This window comes from Ovis canadensis, chromosome 8, assembly GCF_042477335.2.
Source record: "Ovis canadensis isolate MfBH-ARS-UI-01 breed Bighorn chromosome 8, ARS-UI_OviCan_v2, whole genome shotgun sequence".
NCBI classification, from domain to species: Eukaryota; Metazoa; Chordata; class Mammalia; order Artiodactyla; family Bovidae; genus Ovis; species Ovis canadensis.
The window spans coordinates 101,363,431-101,384,320 of record NC_091252.1 but is presented as its reverse complement, the minus strand read 5'-3'; the positions used below and the strand labels follow the sequence as shown (position 1 = coordinate 101,384,320).

Below are 20,890 nucleotides of genomic sequence, written 5' to 3'. Positions count from 1 at the left end.
GGGTGGGAGGCGACGGCCCCCTGCCCTACACCCCCCGCCCCGAGCGGAGGGCACCGCAGGCCTGGCACTCGGGATAGAGGGAGGCCGGTCTGCAGATATTCACAGGTCCTTGTTCACAACTCCCTGGCTTCACAGGAAACCTGACCCTGGGGGCCGGGTCAAGCCCGTCTACCATGAAATACAACGTTTTCCTTAATTCTCTTCCACCCGCTCCCATGGCCGAGGATGGCTCCCACCTGCCTGCTTCCCGCTAATCATCCTCTGTGCTAGGCTTCTGTTCAGCATCCAGGATACCGCACCGGAAAGAAGCTGAGGGTTGCCCGCCACGCCCACAGCCCTCTGAGCTGCAGGTCTGGACCCTTGGGGCTCTGCCGCCCTGCCCACAGAGGATGGGGAGAGTGGCTGTCCACCAGAGGCCCAGGCGCAGGGACTCCAGGCCCTTCTGTCCCCCTAGGGAATCTGACCGAACACACGTGTGCAGACATGCATGCGGAAGCGTGCGCGCACGCTCACACGCGTGGGCACCCAAGGGCACACCTGTCCGTGCAAGGCGCACATGCATGCACATACGTGTGCAGACAAGTCATGCACACAGACGCACACGCGTGAGCACACACACTCTGCTGTGAAGGACTGGGGGATGGGCAGTCCTGGAAGCTGCCGCTGCGCCGCCTCTTCCGATTCCTGGAAGCTGGCACAGGAGAGAACATCACACTGCCTGAGAAGAGGGAGCTGAGTGGCTGTCCAGGCTGGCTGGGGCATGAGTGGGTGAAGTCAGCCCCCTCCTGGCCTGTCAGCACCCCTCCTGGCCTACTAGCCCCCCTCCTGGCCTGTCAACCCCCCTCCTGGCCTGCTGGCCCCCCTCCTGGCCTGTTGACCCCCATCCTGGCCTGCTGGCCCCCCTCCTGGCCTGTCTGCCAAGCCAAGCGCTCAGGGTGCAGACTCCGGGGTTGATGGGCCTCTTGGAGAGCAAGGCTCATTGGAGGGTTCGAGCCTGCTTCTCTGGACGAGGCCTCTGGGGCTTCAGGGGCCCCTAGTGTGGGCCTGAGTCAGTGCTGCCTCCACCCCCCGGGGTGGGGGGAACCGGGGCCCACCTGCCCGAGGGACGTTTGAAGCAGGAGACGTGCTGTGGGTGTGAGCTGCTCCTTAGCGTGAGCTCAGCTCAGCTCAGCTCAGCTCAGCTCAGTCCAGTCGCTCAGTCGTGTCCGACTCTGTGCGACCCCATGAACTGCAACATGCCAGGCCTCCCTGTCCATCACCAACTCCCACCCAAACCCGTGTTCATCGATTCGGTGATGCCATCCAGCCATCTCATCCTCTGTGGTCCCCTTCTCCTCCTGCTCCCAATCCCTCCCAGCATCAGGGTCTTTTCCAATGATTCAACTCTTCGCTTGAGGTGGCCAAAGTACTGGAGTTTCAGCTTCAGCATCAGTCCTTCCAATGAACACCCAGGACTGGTCTCCTTTAAGATGGACTGGTTGGATCTCCTTGCAGTCCAAGGGACTCTCAAGAGTCTTCTCCAACACCACAGTTCAAAAGCATCAATTCTTCGGCACTCAGCTTTCTTCACAGTCCAACTCTCACATCCATACATGACCACAGGAAAAACCATAGCCTTGACTAGATGGACCTTTGTTGGCAAAGTAATGTCTCTGCTTTTTAGTATGCTGTATAGGTTGGTCATAACTTTTCTTCCAAGGAGTAAGCGTCTTTTAATTTCATGGCTGCAGTCACCATCTGCAGTGATTTTGGAGCCCAGAAGAATAAAGTCAGCCACTGTGTCCACTGTTCCCCGTCTGTTTGCCATGAAGTGACGTACAACATGAAGTCCTGACGCTTTAGCGATGGCCCCTCGGTAGACACGCCCTGAGTGCACACTGTCACACAGTCAGAGGCTTAGAGTCTGCTGTAGGAAGCACTTCTGTGGTCCTTGAGTAGAGGGGCAAGGAACCCTCCCAAGGTCAGGGGTGGGGCAGGAGCCTAGCCGGTGGGGGCCCAGCTGGTGGGAGGACACAGGGCTTGGAGCCTGAGTTCGTCTGGGGAGCTCCGGGTGGCGGGGGTGCAGCAGGGGGTGGCGAGGGAGAAGGGGCTGGAGCAGGGCTGGCAGCGGGTGCGGGGCTGGAACAGAGCAAGGCGCAGGAGAGCGGACGAGCTCTGGTCACGCCCCGTCCCGATCTCCTCCCCGAGAGCTGCAGGGACTGCCTGCCACCCTGGTCTGCTGTTCAAAGAAAACGAGGTCACATAAGGTTTCTGTAGCTTCCCCCCCTTTTTTTTTAACAGAAAAAAAACACACACACACACACAATGACTATTATTCTGACCCCACCCAGGAATGTGAGGCCAGGCTAGTTAAACATTAGAAGTTGATTTGAGCAGAGCAAGCCGTTAAAATGGAGAATTACCTTTTTTTTTTTTTTTAAAGAGTTGCTGTGTTTTAGAAGCAATACATGTGCTTTTTCTACATCCGATAGAATCGATGATGGTCTGTTGAGGGCCAAGTCCAGGGCATCGGCAGGAGTCTGCCAGCTGCCGGCAGTGGCGGGGAAGAGGGGGTTCAGAGCCTTGGGGCAGGGGCCCGGGGCGGCCCAGCAGCAGGCCCGTCTGCGCTCTGTCCTCTCTCGCCAGCCCCGTCGGGTGCAGCTGCGCACGTCCACTCACCGCCCTCTCAGCCCCAACGAGGCCCCCGCGGCAGGGACAGACCGGCCCGCCTCGGGTCTGTCCTCCCAAGGAGACCTGCCTCCCGAGGCCCCAAAAGCCAGACTGCTCTCCTCGGGGGATTAAGCCTCAAAATGTGAACCTGTATTTAAAACAAAAAGAGAGGGAGAGAGGCATTTTTTGAGAGAATTTAAAAAAAAAACAGAAAAGTACTCAGGCCACACAGAGGAGACTGTCCATTACCCTTTGTCCTCCCCGGCCATCACCACGTCCTCACCAGCCGTCTCCGGTGTCCTCACCAGCCAGTGTGACCATGTTTGGTCACAATAAACTGTGTGTTCAGCTGAGACACACCCGACTCTCTGACCCACCCATCCCTCTAGGAATCTATCCCATGGAATAAAATCACTGATCGAGACGCACCAGAGCACAAGAGCGTGTCCCCAGAACTCCATATCCTGTGAAAAAAGGTAGATGCCCTGCTCCCTCTGATGGGGCGGAGCTGAATAAACGATTCCAAGCCTACCCTGGAGCTTTATGCATTTGTTAAGGATACTGGGTCAGTGGCGTCTGAGTGGATCTGGAGGAATATCCGGTGTTCAGGGAAACAGAGCAAGTCAGAGAGGCGCGTGTGCGCAGCCACATGTCCTGAGAAGCGGAAACAATGAGGCTCTGTGTCTGAGCAGAGAAGCAAAGGCACGCGGACACGCGGGCGGTGACCAGCGCAGAGCAGCGGGGCGGGGGCCCCCAGGAGGGGCTGTTGGGAGCTGCTTCCAACATGCACAGCTCCTTTTCTTCAGTCTGTTATAACAAATGTGTATTGCTCTTAATATGACTAAGGGAAAACAAGTCAAACAATTTAGCAAAAGTCAGCAACAGTGACAAGTCAGGAAAACACTCCAGACACACCTGGTAGGGAATTTCCGTCTACAGAGGAGTCCCTGTGTGTCCCAGGCCAGGGTTCAGCAGATTTGCTCTGAAATGAGCTGGAGGACAAATATTTTCAGTGACAAGGGCCACAGGCCCCTTGCACCATCTGTCCAGCCCTGCTGTTTATAGCTCAAAAACACCCATATGTCACTGCGGCCATTCTCCAATAAAGCTTTATTTCTGGACACTGAAATCTGAATTTTGTATAATTGGTTTGTGTCATGAAATATTCTTCTTCTTTTGATTTTCTTTTTCAAACTTTCAAAAGTGTAAAAAGACTCCAGGCCACTCACAGAAGCAAATCAAATGGAATCAGCATATCTGGTGTTAGAGAGACCCTGCCCTTTTGGACACGGGATCCCCAAGGCCAGGTTTCAAGAAGAGCAAGCGCTGAGCCGGGTGGAGAAAGGCAGGGTGGGGAGAGACGTGGGTCCTGGCACCAGGGCCCCTGTGCCTCCCTCCGTCCCTCCCTGTTGTGCAGAAATGGAAGCTTAAGAGGCATCGTGTATGCTGGCCCTAACCGTGCCCCTGGGTGAAGAGCCTTGGACCACATCGGGCCTGCGGCTGCGGGGGCTGACCGGGGCCCCTGGCCCAACTCTGAGTTCCAGGAAACAGGTGCGAGCGTGGCCGGGCTTATCCCCAAGACCCCAGAGGACAGGCTGTGGTCCTGGAGGAGCAGGCCAGGTGCTCTGGCTGCAGTGTGCCAGCGGTTCAGGCCCACGGCTTCCCTCTCCCCTCCGGTTGCCACCCCCCTGCCCCTGCCCACAGCCCTGAATTTCCTTCCAAATCAGCTAGGAGCAGGCTGTGCTCAGCCCAGGTCAGTTTTCCGGAGTGAATGACACTGTTTTCCTACAGGCTTTCACGGTTTCTGAATAATAGTCACCCTACTTACACCCACTGAGATGGTGATGTGCTTTCAAAGTCGGGCATTGGGTGGGAACCGAGAGGAGGGTCCTTGCCACATCTGCATGTGTGGGCAGAGGGCAGACATCGGGTCGGGTGAGGGAGCCCCAAGCTGCTGCATGGACCAGGCACCCAGAACACACGGGGGCTGGGACCCTGCCTGCCTGTCGCGTCATCCAGAAACCCAGCAACTGGAGACACAGTGAAGCCAACTCTTATCTCTAAATGGACCCTGACCTGACTTCATTCAGATTCGATTCTATTTCAGCAAGGAGAGGCAAAAAGTCTGTTCTTTTGTGTTCAGACCACGTGTTTTGCACAAGTGTCAATATGATGCAATTTTCTGTAGCCATTGGTAGGCCTCTATTAAACCTATTAAAATTAAAACATCATTAAATGTGAGAAGAGCATTGGGTGTTCATACCACCACGCCATCAGGTCCTTGTAAGGAAGGAACCGTCCTCTGAAGCAGCTGCTTAGCTCAGAGGCGGTCTGTGTCATCCCCATTCTGGGTGCAGCAGTGATGCTGGCATCGCCATGGCGACCTGCTTTCTCAGGATGCCGGCCACATCCTAAAGGAAAAACTATGACCATTGGCTCCAAGATGTAAAGTCGCCTGCAGCCTTGAAGAATTTCTGCGTTGATTCGCATTTTCTCTCTGCTGGGAATCAATTTTTGATGAAATCTGTTAAGAAGATAACTGTCTCTATCTTGAAAAATAGAACAAAACCTGCAAATCCGAAAGAAAACAGCAGTGCGCTGCGAGGCAGGAGCGGGTGGGGCTGGAGGGGCTGGAGGCAGGGCTCCCCAGGAACCAGGGAGGAGCTGGCCGGGGGCGGGGAGCTGGGTGGACCGGCCCCGGGGAAGGGAGCTGGGTGGTGTGGCATGGGGTGGGGAGAGGGGGCAGCTGGGTAGACTGGCCCTGGAGAGGTGGGGGCGGGGAGCTGGGTGGGCTAGCCCTGGGGAAGGAAGCTGGGTGGTGTGGCATGCAGCAGGGAGGGGGAAGCAGCTGGGTGGACTGGCCCCGGGCCGCCCAGCCCCACTGCCCCGTGGCTACCCTCTGTCCTAACTCAGGACTCAACCAGGAAACCGGGGCTGTTTCCTGCCCAGTAGCCAACGCAGAACTCGGGGCACAGAGGTCAGAGTCCCACAGTCGGGCTCCAGTTCTGCCTCTGCCGCTCCGGGCCAGTCTGCCCGCCCGGCGTGAGGCTGGTAGTGCAGGGTAGGAAGCCCTTATCTGGGGCCCGGCTGGCAATAAAACCGTGATGCCTGGCAGTTGTTATTTTCATTTGATTTCATGTGAGGGCAGCTGAACATTAACTCGGCTGAGAACGGAGTGGCGTGTTTCCTTCTAAAGGGCCGTCTCTTCTTCCTCGGTGGTCCACAGGGCCCTCCCAGGCCTGGACGCTGGAGGACAGCGCAGTCACACGGTGACTCAGGGTGCAGGGGAGGGTGAGTGGGGGGCTCAAGGAGGAGGTGGGCAGGCCCAGAGAGCTCGCCACCAAATCACCACCTGCCCCGGCCCCAAAGCAGTGCTGACTTGGCACGGCAGAGCGGGGAGCACCACGTGGGCTGCTGCTGCCTCTAGGTTGGCCAAGGCGTTTTTCTCTTTCTTGACCTGCTGAGCAAAAGCAGAAACTGGGGAGAGTTGTTGCCGGCGGCCTCGGCTCCCCTCCTGATGGCGAGGTGGCTTGCTCCCTGCTGTTCGGTGCTGGGCGCTCCTGTCCCTCCATCAGGGCAGGGGCCGGTCACCAAAGGCCCCAGAGACCATGGACACCCAGTCCTTTCTCTCAGCTCAGTTGGTTGAAGCTGGCTGTGTGTCCAACCTGACGGGTGTTCCCCTGCAAAACCCACCACCAGCTCTGCACTCTCCCATTCTAAGACTGAATTCGAAGCCTTAACCTTAAACCTGGGCCTACACCTGACCGAGGATGAGACAGTTGGAAGGCATCACTGATCCAATGAACATGACTTTGAGCAAATGCCAGAAGATGGGGAAGGACAGGGAAGACTGGGGTGCTGCAGTCCACAGGGTCGCAAGAGTCAGACACGAACGAGCTACTGGAACAACACGAGGCAACTGGATGATCAAAGGGAGGGTCTCCGCTCCTGGTTGTGGACGGTTCTCGGAGGCCCCCTCCCTGGCGTCAGCCCTGGGGTGTGGACGCTTCCCCCGAAGAGCGTGCAGGCAGGTGGCAGGGAAATTGCTCACGCTTTCCTGGGCGGTGTGTCCCAGCACAGCAGCTCTGACTTCCTCCCGCTCCGATGACTCGTGGGCGGGGGTTCCCACTCGGATGGAGGAGGCAGACCTCCGCTGGGCCTGACAGCAGTGGGCTGGGCTTCTTTGGCCGTCGGCGGATCTCAGGGGGGACGCCCAGTCTCGATTTCCACCCCTAGACCCAGCTTTCGTTTGGCCTCCGCCTGGCTCCCGGCCCGGCCGCCACGAGAAGGGGAGCAGCAGATCAGGAGGACCACGGGCAGCAGCAGTGGGGATGACGGAGGGGTGGGCGGGCGTAAAGGAACGGTCAGGAGGGGTGCCGCTGCTCACAGAGGAAGCAGCTCACGGGCGCTGCTCCTGAGTCCCTGCTGGAGAACGGAGGGGAAAGGGCAATGGTTTTACCATTCTCCACTCGAGTAGAAAGTGTATTTTTCAAAAGTATACTTGAGTACCCAGAAAATGAAGATGTTATTTACTGAGTTGTGTCTGACTCTTTGTGGCCCCATGGACTGCAGCCCACCAGGCCCCTCTGTCGTGGGATTCTCCAGGCACGAGCACCGGAGGGAGCTGCCATTCCCTCCTCCAGGGTATCTTCCCAACCCAGGGATCAGACCCACATCTCTTGCATTACAGGCGGGTCCTTTACCACCGAGCCAGCAGGGAAGCCTGCTAACCTAGAGTTCAGTTCAGTTCAGTCACTCAATCATGTCTGATTCTGTGCACGCCAGGCCTCCCTGTCCATCGCCAACTCCTGGAGTCGCCCAAACCCATGTCCATTGAGTTGGTGATGCCATCCAGCCATCTCATCCTCTGTCGTCCCCTTCTCCCTCTGCCCCCAATCCCTCCCAGCATCAGGATCTTTTCCAGTGACTCAGCTCTTCACATCAGGTGGCCAAAGTATTGGAGTTTCAGCTTCAGCATCAGTCCTTCCAATGAACACCCAGGACTGATCTCCTTTAGGATGGACTGGTTGGATCTCCTGGCAATCCAAAGGACTCTCAAGAGTCTTCTCCAACACCACAGTTTAAGGAATCAATTCTTCAGCGCTCAGCTTTCTTTATGGTCCAACTCTCACATCCATACATGACTACTGGAAAAACCATAGCTTTAACTATACAGACCTTTGTAGGCAAAGTAATATCTCTGCTTTTCAATATGCTATCTAGGTTGGTCATAACTTTTCTTCCAAGGAGTAAGCGTCTTTTAATTTCATGGCTGCAATCACCATCTGCAGTGATCTTGGAGCCCCCCAAAATAAAGTCTGACACTGTTTCCACTGTTTCCCCATCTATTTCCCATGAAGTGATGGGACCAGATGCCATGATCTTTGGTTTCTGAATGTTGAGCTTTAAGCCAACTTTTTCACTCTCCACTTTCACTTTCATCAAGAGGTTTTTAGTTCTTCACTTTCTGCCATAAGGGTGGTGTCATCTACATATCTGAGGTTATTGATATTTCTCCTGGCAATCTTGATTCCAGCTTGTGCTTCTTCCAGCCCAACGTTTCTCATGATATACTCTGCATATAAGTTAAATAAGCAGGGTGACAATATACAGCCTTGACGTACTCCTTTGCCTATTTGGAACCAGTCTGTTGTTCCGTGTCCAGTTCTAACTGTTGCTTCCTGACCTGCATATAGGTTTCTCAAGAGGCAGGTCAGGTGGTCTGGTATTCCCATCTCTCTCAGAATTTTCCAGTTTATTGTGATCCACACAGTCAAAGGCTTTGGCATAGTCAATAAAGCAGAAGTAGATGTTTTTCTGGAACTCTGTTGCTTTTTCGATGATCCAGCAGATGTTGGCAATTTGATCTCTGGTTCCTCTGCCTATTCTAAAACCAGCTTGAACATCTGGAAGTTCATGGTTCATGTATTGCTGAAACCTGGCTTGGAGAATTTTGAGCATTACTTTACTAGCGTGTGAGATGAGTGCAACTGTGCTGACTTAGAAACAGGATGTATTTCCAGTCGTTTCAGTCAGGCCAGGGTAGACTACCCTGCAGTAACGAGCACCCCCCCATGTCCTAGTCGACGGCACCAGGAACACTCTGTGGCCCTGTTCTGTGTCCAGTGAGGTCAGAAGGGCCCATGGAGGCTCCGTCTCCACCTCTTGCTCAGGGAAGCAAACTCCACCAAGTCCCGCTGGAGTTTAGGGTGAGCTTGGGACTGAGGTAATAATCTTTCTCCTGCCTCCACCCACCCCCCCCCACCCCCCGCAGCTTTAAACAGCAAGCGTCTGGTCCGGCACAGTCAGCGCTGCAGAAGGAAGGCATTCAGCGAGCTGCCCCGGGGCTGCTACGGTTTCATCTGGAGATGCCGCTGTCACTTTCGCTCACCTTCACGGACCAGAGCAGAGACTCGTCCAGACCCACCAAGGGCAGGGACTGCCCCTCATGCGACTGGAAGGGTGAGAAACCATGTGGGCAGAGAGCCCCGGAGGATGCCCCCCAAACCTGCCCAGAGACAAGCACGCTGGGAGCGGTTTGGAGAGCAAAACTGAGTATATCTTTGGTGACAATCTCATGTTATTGCAAGTGATTTCCGTAATCGTCTACGTTATCCGCAAGTAACATATTTTTTAAATGAACATTATTTTATAAATTATATCGTTTTTTCAGAAGAACCCCGACGCGTTCTAGACAGGAAATCTGAGCAGTTGTCAGAAGGGTTTATGAGAAGTCATATCTGGTATCTGTGGTTATTACAAACAACTTCTGGGTGAGCCTACCCCTCAGAAAACCGCGTTCCTGGGGCAGCCAGGTGCTGGCGTGACTCAGAGGGCGGGCCTCTCCTCCCAGGACAGCCCAGAGCCTGCGACTCGCCTCCAGTCACTCCGCTTAATAAATAACAAGGCAGTGAGGAAGAGAGCATCTGAAAGTCATTCATTTTAAACCCTGGCTGTAGGGAGCAACGGCTGAAGCAGTTTGACGTGGGTGTAAAGACTCGAGCGTTTGAAACTAGGCCGGCTTGGAGTCCGCACTTTCTGCTGGGCAAATGAGGGGAAGGTGTGGTTTTTGTTTGTTATTTTTTATCTTATCAGGAGCAGAGGAAATCATTTCATCATCTTTTTTATTTTCTGGGAGATTTATCCGAGTCCCTCTCACTCCCCCTGAGGGGGAGGTAATTCATACACACTGATGGAGCGGACAGTGAGATTTATTATCAAAGGCTTCTGCTTGTGTTTCAGCGTGGTTTCGCCAGAAGTGCTGACAGAAAAGCAGGCAGCCTCCAAATTAAGGAGGGAGAGTGTTAAGATGATGAGCAAGGGCTGCAGATACGGAGCTTGGTCTTCCCCCAGAAACATCAGACGTGCATCTCTCTCCCCAGACCCTCCCCCGCACCCCCACCCCTCGCCTACCTCTCACAAAGGCAGACTTTCTTTCTGAAACCGTTTAAGGGTCCGCTTTGGTGAATCTAAACTTGTCTATTTTTCCAGTAGAAATCCTCGAGCATCAGATGAGCTTGGTTTTGTGGCTCTGAGTCTTTTTCCCTCAGGAGGGTCACAGCTGAAGTTGCAATCTGAGAAGTGCTCGGAAGGCCCGAAAGTGAGCGTTGCTCAGTCATGTCCAGCTGTTTGCGACCCCATGGACGAATTGTCCATGGAATTCTCCAGGCCAGGATAGTGGAGTGGGTAGGCTTTCCCTCCTCCAGCGGATCTTCCCAACCCAGGGATTCTTTCCCAGCTGAGCCCCCAGGGAAGCCCAAGAATACTGGAGTGGGTAACTTATCCTCCTCCAGGGGACCTTCCCGACCCAGGAATCGAACCAAGGCCTCCTGCATTGCAGGCGGATTATTTACCAGCTGAGCCCCCAGGGAAGCCAGGGCGGCGAAGGGAGGGTGTTTAACAGCAGATGCTCATTAGGGAGTCACAGTCAACCTGCGTGGGAGCGTCTCGGTGGACAGACCCCTGATGGTGTAAGAGAATCCTCGCCCAGCGTCCGCGGCCACAGACAGGGGCTTCCCAGGGAGGCGGCGGCCTCTCGGGCTCCCCCTGAGCACCCAGGAGCGGGTCTGCAGAACACAGACGCTCACCGGCTTCCCCAACCACGATGCTTTATCACGAGGTGTTTATTTCCCCGGTCGCTCAGCGGTAAAGAATTCACCTGCCAAGCAGGAGAAACAGGTTCGATTCCTGGGTTGGGAGGGTCCCCTGGAGAAGGAAATGGCAACCCACTCTAGTGTATTTGCCTGGGAAATCCCATGGACAGAGGAGCCCGGTCCATGGGGTCGCAAAGAGTCGAACATGACTGAGAAAGCACAGGTACTGTCATTTATCCCAAGCCTGAGAGAAACGTGCCAGGAAACAATATAAAGAACAACTATGCATGCAGCAGTCCGATCAGCTAAATTTACCAGTTTTTCATCACTTAGCCATATTTGCTTCACATAGTTTAAAAATTAAATAAGACATCGCATATTTAGTCCAAGCATGCCGTGTGCGAGTCCCCCGAGACCGTTCCTCTTTCTGCTTCCCTAAGGGCAATTTGGTGTTTGCCGTGCACGAGTATGTTTGACGCTTTTCTTACAGGTGTACGTCTGCATACGCCATCTGCCATTATATTGCGTGCTTTTAAAACGACATAAATGACGTCATATGTATATGTGCTTTTTTTTACAAATTCCGGTTTTATAGAAAGTTGCTTTTTTTAACTCAGTATTATTTAACTCAGTTTTTTTTAAGCTTCACACCATTTGGCTTCATGGTGACACCTGGGCTTCCCAGGTGGCGCCAGTGGTAAAAGCCTCGCCTGCCAGTGCAGGAGGTGTAAGAGATGCAGGTTCAATCCCAAGGTCAGGAAGACCCCATGGAGGAGGGAACGGCAACCCACTCCAGCCTTCTTGCCTGGAGAAGTCCATGGACAGAGGAGCCTGGCGGGCTACAGTCCAGAGGATAGCTAGGAGTCAGACACGCATTGTAATACTACACGTCAGCAGTGTCCATCTGCAGAATATACCACCATGTAGTCATTCATTTTTCCCTCCTGAAGAGACTTAAGTGTTTCCAGTCTCCCGCTCACAAAGAGGGGCTAAAGGTTTGTCATGCCTTGTCGAGTTTCTGTTTGGTTTTGCTATCAAGGTAATGATGGCCTCACAGAAAGTACTGGCGAGAGTTCCTTCTTCTTCAACATTATTGACGAGCTTGTGTGTGACCGGTGTCATTCCTTCTTAAATTTTGGTGCGCACTTGCTCAATCGCTCAGTTCAGTTCAGTCGCTCAGTCGTGTCCGACTCTTTGTGGCCCCATGAACCGCAGCACGTCAGGCCTCCCTGTCCATCGCCAACTCCCAGAGTCTACGCAAACTCATGTCCATTGAGTCGGTGATGCCATCCAGCCATCTCATCCTCTGTCGTCCCCTTCTCCTCCTGCCGTCAATCTTTCCCAGAATCAGGGTCTTTTCCAATGAGTCAGCTCTTCGCATCAGGTGGCCAAAGTACTGGAGTTTCAGCTTCAGCATCAGTCCTTCCAAAGAACACCCAGGACTGATCTCCTTCAGAATGGACTGGTTGGATCTCCTTGCAGTTCAAGGGGCCCTCAAGAGTCTTCTCCAACACCACAGTTCAAAAGCATCTATTCTCCAGCGCTCAGCTTTTATAGTCCAACTCTCACATCCATACATGACCACAGGAAAAACCATAGCCTTAACTAGATGGACCTTTGTTGGCAAAGTAATGTCTCTGCTTTTGAATATGCTATCTAGGTTGGTGATAACTTTCCTTCCAAGGAGTAAGCATCGTTTAATTTCAAGGCTGCAATCACCATCTGCAGTGATCTTGGAGCCCCCAAAATAAAGTCAGCCACTGTTTCCACTGTTTCCCCATCTATTTGCCATGAAGTGATGGGACTGGATGCCATGATCTTAGTTTTCTGAATGTTGAGTTTTAAGCCAACGTTTTCACTCCCCTCTTTCACTTTCATCAAAAGGCTCTTTATTTCTTCTTCACTTTCTGCCATAAGGATGGTGTCATCTGCATATCTGAGGTTATTGATATTTCTCAGTCGTGTCCAACTCATGGACTGTAGCCCAACAGGTTCCTCTGTCCACAGGATTTTCCAGGCAAGAATACTGGAGTGGGTTACCATTTCCTTCTCCAGGGGATCTTCCCAACCCAGGAATTGAACCAGGGTCTCCCGCATTGCACACAGATTCTTTACTGTCTGAACCACAAGGGAAGCCCCTCAGTATTGGTAGAACTGACCAATGAGGACACTGTAATGTCCTTTGTGGGAAGATCTTCAACTACAGGTTGACTTCTCTTTCTTTGACCTTCTTGGTTCCTGTTGGAGCACAGTTGATTACCAGCGTTGCGTTCCCCTCAGGTGCGCAGCTGTGATTCCGTTGCACATAACACACGTATCTACTCTTTTTCAAGCTCTTCTCCCATTTAGGTTTTTACGTCATATTGAGCAGAATTCACTGTGCCGCACTATAAATATTGGGAAAGAGAGAGGCACTTAAGATGCTCACATTTCTTGAATGAGGTTTGGTAGTTTGTGTCTTTCAAGGAATTTGTTGCCCGTTCGTCTTCATTCCAGCGTTTATTGCTGCACCTTGTTGATACATTGTTGTTACATTTTGGGGGGAGGTGTTGAAATGTTCCCATATCCTTGCAATACCTGTGGCCTGTGTAGGGACGTCAGAGCTCAACTGCGATATTGCTATGTTCTCTCTTCTCTCCTTTTCCCTCTCCTCAATCTGCTTAAAAGTTTATCAGCTTTATTGATCACCTCAAAGACCCAGCTTTTACTTTCAGTGATTACCGTGTTTTTGTTTTCTATTTCATTGAGTTCTGCCCTGAAGGGGTCTAGGACACGCCACCCAGATAAGGCACCCGGACACTGAGTATCTTAAATGGAAGAGTTTGGGGAAAGGGCAGAAGCAGAAACCTTCTGCCCTCCAAACCCTTCTTCCCTGAAAGCAGGGGACCTGTGAGAGGCACCTCCCTGCTCCAGGAGGGCGGGGACCTTGTGAAAATCACCCTGGCTTCCGGTCACTTCTTCACCGGTTGCTGCTCCAAGTCCCAACCCCCCCCCCCGTCGTGTGGATTCTTCACAAGTGGGCTGTTGCTTTGGCAAGAAGGTGGAAAGCTCCCTGCTGCAGTCATGCCTTAGGGTCTTCACGCTCCTGTGAAAGGTACTGTACACATGTAGACACTCAGTTATATGCTCTCGCTTTCCTCCTGTTAACCTATATCTTTGTCAGCTCAGTTTTAGACTGTTGGTCTTTCCTTGATGTGGGTAGGAAGTTAGTTAGAATCAGGGATAAGCACTTGGCTCCAGTATTGGGCTGGCTTTGGAACCATGGATTTTTTAGTGCAGGTAAAGTAAAGATTGAACCTGGTTCTTCTCTGGTCTGTGTGCTGCTGCTAAGTCGCTTCAGTCGTGTCCGACTCTGTGCGATCCCATAGATGGCAGCCCACCAGGCTTCTCCGTCCCTGGGATTCTCCAAGCAAGAATACTGGAGTGGGTCTGTCTAGAGACTTCTTTTTCATCCTAGAAAAAAACATTGGCGAATGAGGTCAACCAGATGCAGTTGACAGACACTCCACGAAGAGAATTATTACTGCTCTGGTCAGGAGGAATTAATTATGCAAAAACATGTCGGTTCGAAAAAGGAATACTCTGTGCTCTTGAAAGTCCTCCTTACCTCAGCAATTTTCTTTCCAAACCACACAGAGTGTTCTGACAGGGCCCTCCTTTTATCTGGAAGTGGCAGGCCTGACCTTTCTTCAGGGAATTCATGAGACGTCTACTTGTCCATGAGACCGGAAACTCTGCTGACATTTAAAAATTGTCTCTCTCTCCTGGAGCCTGACCGTGAGGTTTGATTTTAGACTAGCTGGTGTGTATAAACCAGATGCTTCTTCTTGATTCCTGAAATGTCCTTCTATTTGCTTATCTCTCTGAATCAGTGGGGTTTTTCTGTAGGCAAGGCATTTGCAGGAAGGATGGCAGGAGGCATAAGGACGGACCCCAGGTGAAAGTCAAGGTGCCTGGCACGCTATCTGGGGTCAGCTGAGATGACTGACTGTCTCTGCAGGACCAGGTACCAGGTACGAGTCTCCTCCAGCATCCATTCTTCCAGATGGCACAGCAGGAAAAAAAGGACTTTCATCTTGAAAACTCAAGATGCCGCTTGACTTCACACTGATGCCAATGGCAAGTGAATGTATTCAGCAGTAACATTTCTAGAAACCCAGTCCAAGTGGTTAAAGACTGCTCTTGTTCCCAGCTTCCATCCTAAGTGGAGTCGACCTCACAGAACGAGGGCCGTTTCCCTATTGATGGACCAGAGGAGTCATGGGCCAAAGTTCAGGAGCTAGCTCTGCAGAGAAATTATTTTACACCAGAAGTTAAAGTAAGCAGCACCACAGTGCACCCAGCTGAGAGATCCAATGACCGTCACAGAGTTAGTCAATACGAAATGTTTGCTGAACATCAACAAGGTGGTAAAAGATAGATGGTTCAAAAAAAAGAAAAAAATGTGATCCTTTTAGAGCATTTTAGGCTCAGAGCAAAATTGAGAGGACATTGCAGTGCGTTCCCATTTTCTCCTGCCTCCACACAGGCACGGCTTCCCCCATCAACATCCCCAACGGAAGGCACGTTCACTACATTCAGTGAGCCTGCATTGACCGGCGTAAACAGCCAGCACCCGCAGCTTACATCAGGACCCACCCTTGATGCTGTCCATTCTGTGTTTGGACAAGTACACAGTGATATTTATCCATCCTTATATTATCACGCAGAGTATTTTCACAGCCCTAAAAATCCTCTCTGCTATACTCACTCCTCCCACCTAACCCCTGGCAAACAATGATCTCCCCAGGTTTGCCTTTCCCAGAACGCCAGAGAGTTGGAAGCGTGCAGTACGCAGCCTTTCCAGACTGGCTTCTTTCCCTTGGTAATATGTATTTAAGGTTCCTCTATGTCTTTTCAAAGCTTGATAGCTTGTTTCTTATTAGTGCTGAATAACATTCTGTTTTCTGGATGTTTCAGTTTATTTATCCATTCACCTACTAAAGGGTGTTTTGATACTGTCTGAGTTTTGGCAAAGACGTATAAAGCTACTACAAACATCCACGTGCGAGTGTTTGTGTAGACCTGAGTCTGAAAATCTTTTGGGTACGTACCAGGAAGTATGGTTGCTGGGTCACATGATAAGAGTATGCTTAGTTTCATAAGAAACAACCAAACTGTCTCCCAAACTGGCTGCACCATTCTGCACCCTCACCAGAGTGAGTGAGATTTCCGACTGTTCCACAGCGTCCCCAGAATCTGATGCTGTCCTTGTTCCATATTTTGGCCATCCTGCCAGGGCGTGGAGCGACCCCTCACTGTTGCTTTAATCTGCGTTTCTCTGATGACGTGTGAGGGAGAGCATCTCTTTGTTTGCCTGCTTGTCATCTGTGTATCTTCTTTGGCAAGGTGTATGGTAAGATATCGGCCCGTTTTCGAGCCCAGCTGTCTCCTCCTTCTGAGTTTTAAGAGCTCTTTGCAGACCCGTCAGTGCTTCATCAAATGCGTCCGCAGCATTTCCCCCCCAGTCTGTGGCTTGTCTTTTCACTCTCTTGTCACTATCTTTCGCAGAGCAAAAGTTTTAAATATTTTTTTTAAGGAAGGGGATACTAATGTAAACGATATTGCCTTCTAAATTTCAAAGTCCGCTCACTCTTTGCTGGTGTGTAGGGAAGTGGCTGACTTTTTAAGCTTATTTCCTATACTCTTGCCATAATCGCTCATGAATTCCAAGAGGGTTTTCTGCTTTGGTTTTGTTGTTCGTTTGTTTTGCTTTGTTTTGTCTTTTGACTGGGCTACAGCCTGTGGGATGATCTTAGTACCCTGAGCAGGTATCAAACTCAGGCTCTTGGCAGTGAACGTTCTGAGTCCAAACCACTGAACTGCCAGGGCAATTCTCAATCCCAAGAGGTGTTTTTGTTTTTGTTTTTTTCTGCATACAGGTCTATCCCATCTGCAAATATTTCTTCCTTTCCAATCTACATACCTTTTATATAATTTCTTATCTAACTGCACTAGCAAAGTCTTTCAGTGCAGTGTTGAAAAGGACACTACAGTTTGTTTTTCCACTTAGCAGCTGATGGGCACTTCAGCCGTTTCCAGGTTTTGCTGCTGTGAGCAGAGTGCCTTACTCAGAACACACGGCTCGTGCGGGGACACACGCTCTCCCTTCCTGCGGGCAGGAGCCCTGCTCGGCAGGACTGGGCGTCTGGTGGTGTGAGACCTGCCAGGCTGCCCTCCAGGCTGGGCTTCTGATGAGCAGCGTGCTGGTGGCTTTGCACTTCTGAGTCTCGTCTGATAGTCTCTGCTATTTAACCAAAAATTTGAGACCGTTTAGACCATGGAATTAAAAGACGCTTACTCCTTGGAAGAAAAGCTATGACCAACCTAGATAGCATATTCAAAAGCAGAGACATTACTTTGCCGACTAAGGTCTGTCTAGTCAAGGCTATGGTTTTTCCTGTGGTCATGTATGGATGTGAGAGTTGGACTGTGAAGAAGGCTGAGCGCCAAAGAATTGATGCTTTTGAACTGTGGTGTTGGAGAAGACTCTTGAGAGTCCCTTGGACTGCAAGGAGATCCAACCAGTCCATTCTGAAAGAGATCAACCCTGGGATTTCTTTGGAAGGAATGATGCTAAAGCTGAAACCCCAGTACTTTGGCCACCTCATGTGAAGAGATGACTCATTGGAAAAGACTCTGATGCTGGAAGGATTAGGGGTCAGGAGGAGAAGGGGATGACAGAGGATAAGACGGCTGGATGGCATCACGGACTCGATGGATGTGAGTCTGAGTGAACTCCGGGAGCTGGTGATGGACAGGGAGGCCTGGCGTGCTGTGATTCATGGGGTCACAAAGAGTCGGACACGACTGAGCGACTGAACTGACTGAACTGAACTGAAACTTACCTTCTTCTTGAGGCTTTTTATTTGCCCTGTTTGTCCTTTGTTTCTTTTTCCTCTTTTTTTTCTTTTTATTGGAATATTTTTTCATAATTTTGTCTTATTTCACCCATCAGTTGACCAGCTACCCTTTCGGGGAGGTTTCAGTGGTTGTGCAGTGCAGAGGCTCTCACTTCCGCCCCTCACTCAGATGTGATAAAGCTTTCCTGAGACCTGGGACCCCGCAGAGCTTTCTGCAGCCTCCGCTCCGTGTGGGAGAGAGGAAGGGCTGGCTGGGTTTCTGCCATTGAGGGCATCCCGTCCTGTCTGTGAGCGCCTGGTGGCTGGCACAGGCCTGGGGAGAGCACAGAGAAAGTGCTCCCTGCCCACGCCCGGTGCCCAGTACACTGCCCTTCTGGAGTCCACACAACCCCTGGCCACGCTGCTTTCACCTGAGGTCTGGGCCGCTGCGCCTTCGTCCAGAACCTCCTGAAGCAGGGTTTGCTTCATTTCATTTAGTGCAAAAAGCAAGGAGCAGCTGGCCCCGTGTTAACATACGGAAAAGCAGCCAGAATGACTTAGGCTATTCCTCGCTTCCTTTATAGAAAAACGGTGTCCACACAGAAAGGACACCGCAGACCTGCGGGGAGTGAGACCCCAAATAGTCAGAAAGATTGCAGCGCCTGCTCCCCAAAAGAGAGCATAAGCTGTCTCACTCAGATGAGCGAGCAGATCTTGGAAATGAGACTGTGAAGTTCTTGGAGGGAATCTTTGTGGAACCTTGAAGAACAAGAGAGAGACGCCAGGAGAAAAAGATGGACCGATGTCCTGGCTCTCAGGGCCGAGATGAGGGTCATCTTGGAGACTAGATGAGGGAGCTCACCCCTGTTGGTGGAGAGTTTTAGTCTAGATGTAAAAAGGTGTTCAGAGACTGCCTGGGAAAGGAAGGAGCAGGGCTTCCCTGTGGCTCGGTATTAAAGAAGCCGCCTGCCAACGCAGGAGACCTGGGTTCCATCCATGATGCGGGAAGACCCCATGTGCCTTGGAGCCACTGAGCCCGTGAGCTACAGCTACCAAGCCTGCGCTCTAGCCCCCAGGGACCATACTCCTGAGGCCCGCGTGTACCAGAGCCTGAGCTTCGCAACAGGAGAAACACCGTGATGACAGGCCCATGCCCCCAACTGGAGAGCAGCCCCTCCCTGCTCTCCGCCACTCGAGAACAGCCTGAGCAGCACCAAGGGCCCAGCACAGCCTAAGTAAATAAAGAAAGAAGAAGAGAGGCAGGGACAAGCTGCAAAGAAAAGGCTTCATCCTGAGTGTGTCTTACCAGGTGGGGAAGCCGTCTGTGCCAACTTGAGTCAGGCATTGATCTCCGCTAAGGACCAGGGGAGAGAAAAAGGGTCAGAAATGCCCCCTGGGTGAATTCGCAGCTGGCCTGAGGGAGTTCCAATGCCAGCTGAGAAGAACTGTGCTCTGCCCTGGGGCTCCACCCCTGTATCTGTTCTGCTCAGAACGGCCGATCATCTGAGTAACGCCGCCCTGACCACTATGCATGCTAAGAGCCCTGTGCCTAGAATAACAATCACGAGGCTAAACATCTACACAGATAAGTGAGGACAGCAGGGTGGGGTGTTGAACAGTTTTTCTTTTCCACAAGTTCCGGCTGGGGCTGGTGAGGAAAGCCTTCTCAGGGGGGTCTGCCCAACGCTGTTGGCAGTCGGACCCTCGCTTTCCCCCAAGCCCCATGGGGCCTGGGGAAGTGCAATGGGGTGAGGGTGGTGTCAGAGCAGAGAAAAATGGAAAATTCAACTATGACATAAAATCTGGACTTGATGAAATACAGAAGCTTCCCACGTGTGAAACCGAGATGAGAGAAAATGTCCTGAGTCGAACCTCCGTGCTAGCATGAGCGGAGAGCTGCAGAGGCCTCCTCAGGGCGTCCCGTGCTCCTCCCGGGGTGGGGGGCGGTCACAGGGGTCCCTCGAGCCCGTCTGCGAGCGCCTGCAACACGAGGCCGATGTCTCCTTCTCCCCCGGCTCCTTCTGACTCATGGTCAAGTGCTTCAGGTGAGCGCATGCACCAGGAGACTGGCTGTTCGAAGTGTCGCAGCTCCACCAAGCCACTGACCTCTATGTTCAGCCGACATTTTAATTCTTCAGTTTCCTTAAATGTTTTCTTAAATGCTCTTGCTGGTGTTCAGTCGCCAAGTCGTGACCAACTCTTTTCAACACCATAGACCGCAGCGTGCCAGGCTTCCCTGTCCCTCATCATCTCCTCGAGTTTGCTCAAACTCCTGCCCATTGAGTCGCTGATGCCATCCAACCATCTCATCCTCTGTCGTCCCCTTCTCCTCCTGCCTTCGATCTTTCCCAGCATCAGGGTCTTTTCCAATGAGTCAGTTCTTCTCATCAGGTGGCCAAAGGATTGGAGCTTCAGCTTCAGCATCAGTCTTTCCAATGAGCATTCAGAACAGATTTCCTTTAGGATTGACAGTCCCTTGCAGTCCAAGGGACTCGAGAGTCTTCTCCAGCACCACAATTTGAAGGCATCAGTTCTTCAGCACTCAGCCTTCTTCATCGTCCAAATTTCACATCCGTACTTGACCACTGGAAAAATCACAGCTTTGACTAAATGGACCTTTGTTGGCAAAGTGATGTCTCTGCTTTTTAATTTGCTGTCTGGTCGTGCCATAGCTTTGCTTCCAAGGAACGAGTATCTGCTAATTTCAAGGCTTCAGTCACCATCTGCAGTGATTTTGGAGTCCAAGGCAAGAAAATCTGCCACTGTTTCCCCATCTATTTGCCATGAAATGACAGGACTGGATAACATGATCTTAGTTTTTTTGAATGCTAAGTTGTAAGCCAGCCTTTTTGTTGAAAATACTCATGCTAGTTTACTAAGCTTTTATTGACACAGATACAGTTGAACAGAAGCCTCACTTTACATCTCAAACAAAACGTTTGCGCGAGTAGAACCTGGGACCTGTCTAACCAGTCTGTAGGTCAACAGGTAAACATCAGTCAAGAGAAGCCACCATGGGTTTCCAAGCCAGCGTGGGCCTAAACAGACGGCAGACTTCGCGTTGCTATGCCTCTCACTCTGAGAGCCAGGCAGGAGGGGGCCCTGCTCTCAGGAAGACGAGGGATCAAATCCATCACACAGTCTAAAGCACGTGCTAACACATGTTTCAGTACAACAGAGAGCGCGATGAAGGCGCTTGGAGGCAGAGGGTGGCCAGTTCTGCCCACAGACCGGCTGTCGAGCCCTGCCTCTTCGGCCCCAGGACAG

The 20,890-nt window shown here is 51.9% G+C and overlaps 1 long non-coding RNA gene across 1 annotated transcript; it reads right to left on the bottom strand.

Moving 5' to 3' along the window:
• Positions 1-2,247: 2,247 nt before the first annotated feature.
• LOC138445389 (uncharacterized) lies at positions 2,248-3,320 on the bottom strand. Its single transcript, XR_011258845.1, has 2 exons — positions 2,899-3,320; positions 2,248-2,797 (listed from the first exon to the last, which is right to left on the bottom strand). It is a non-coding gene; the product is annotated as an uncharacterized lncRNA (long non-coding RNA).
• Between the last annotated feature and the right edge of the window lie 17,570 nt (positions 3,321-20,890).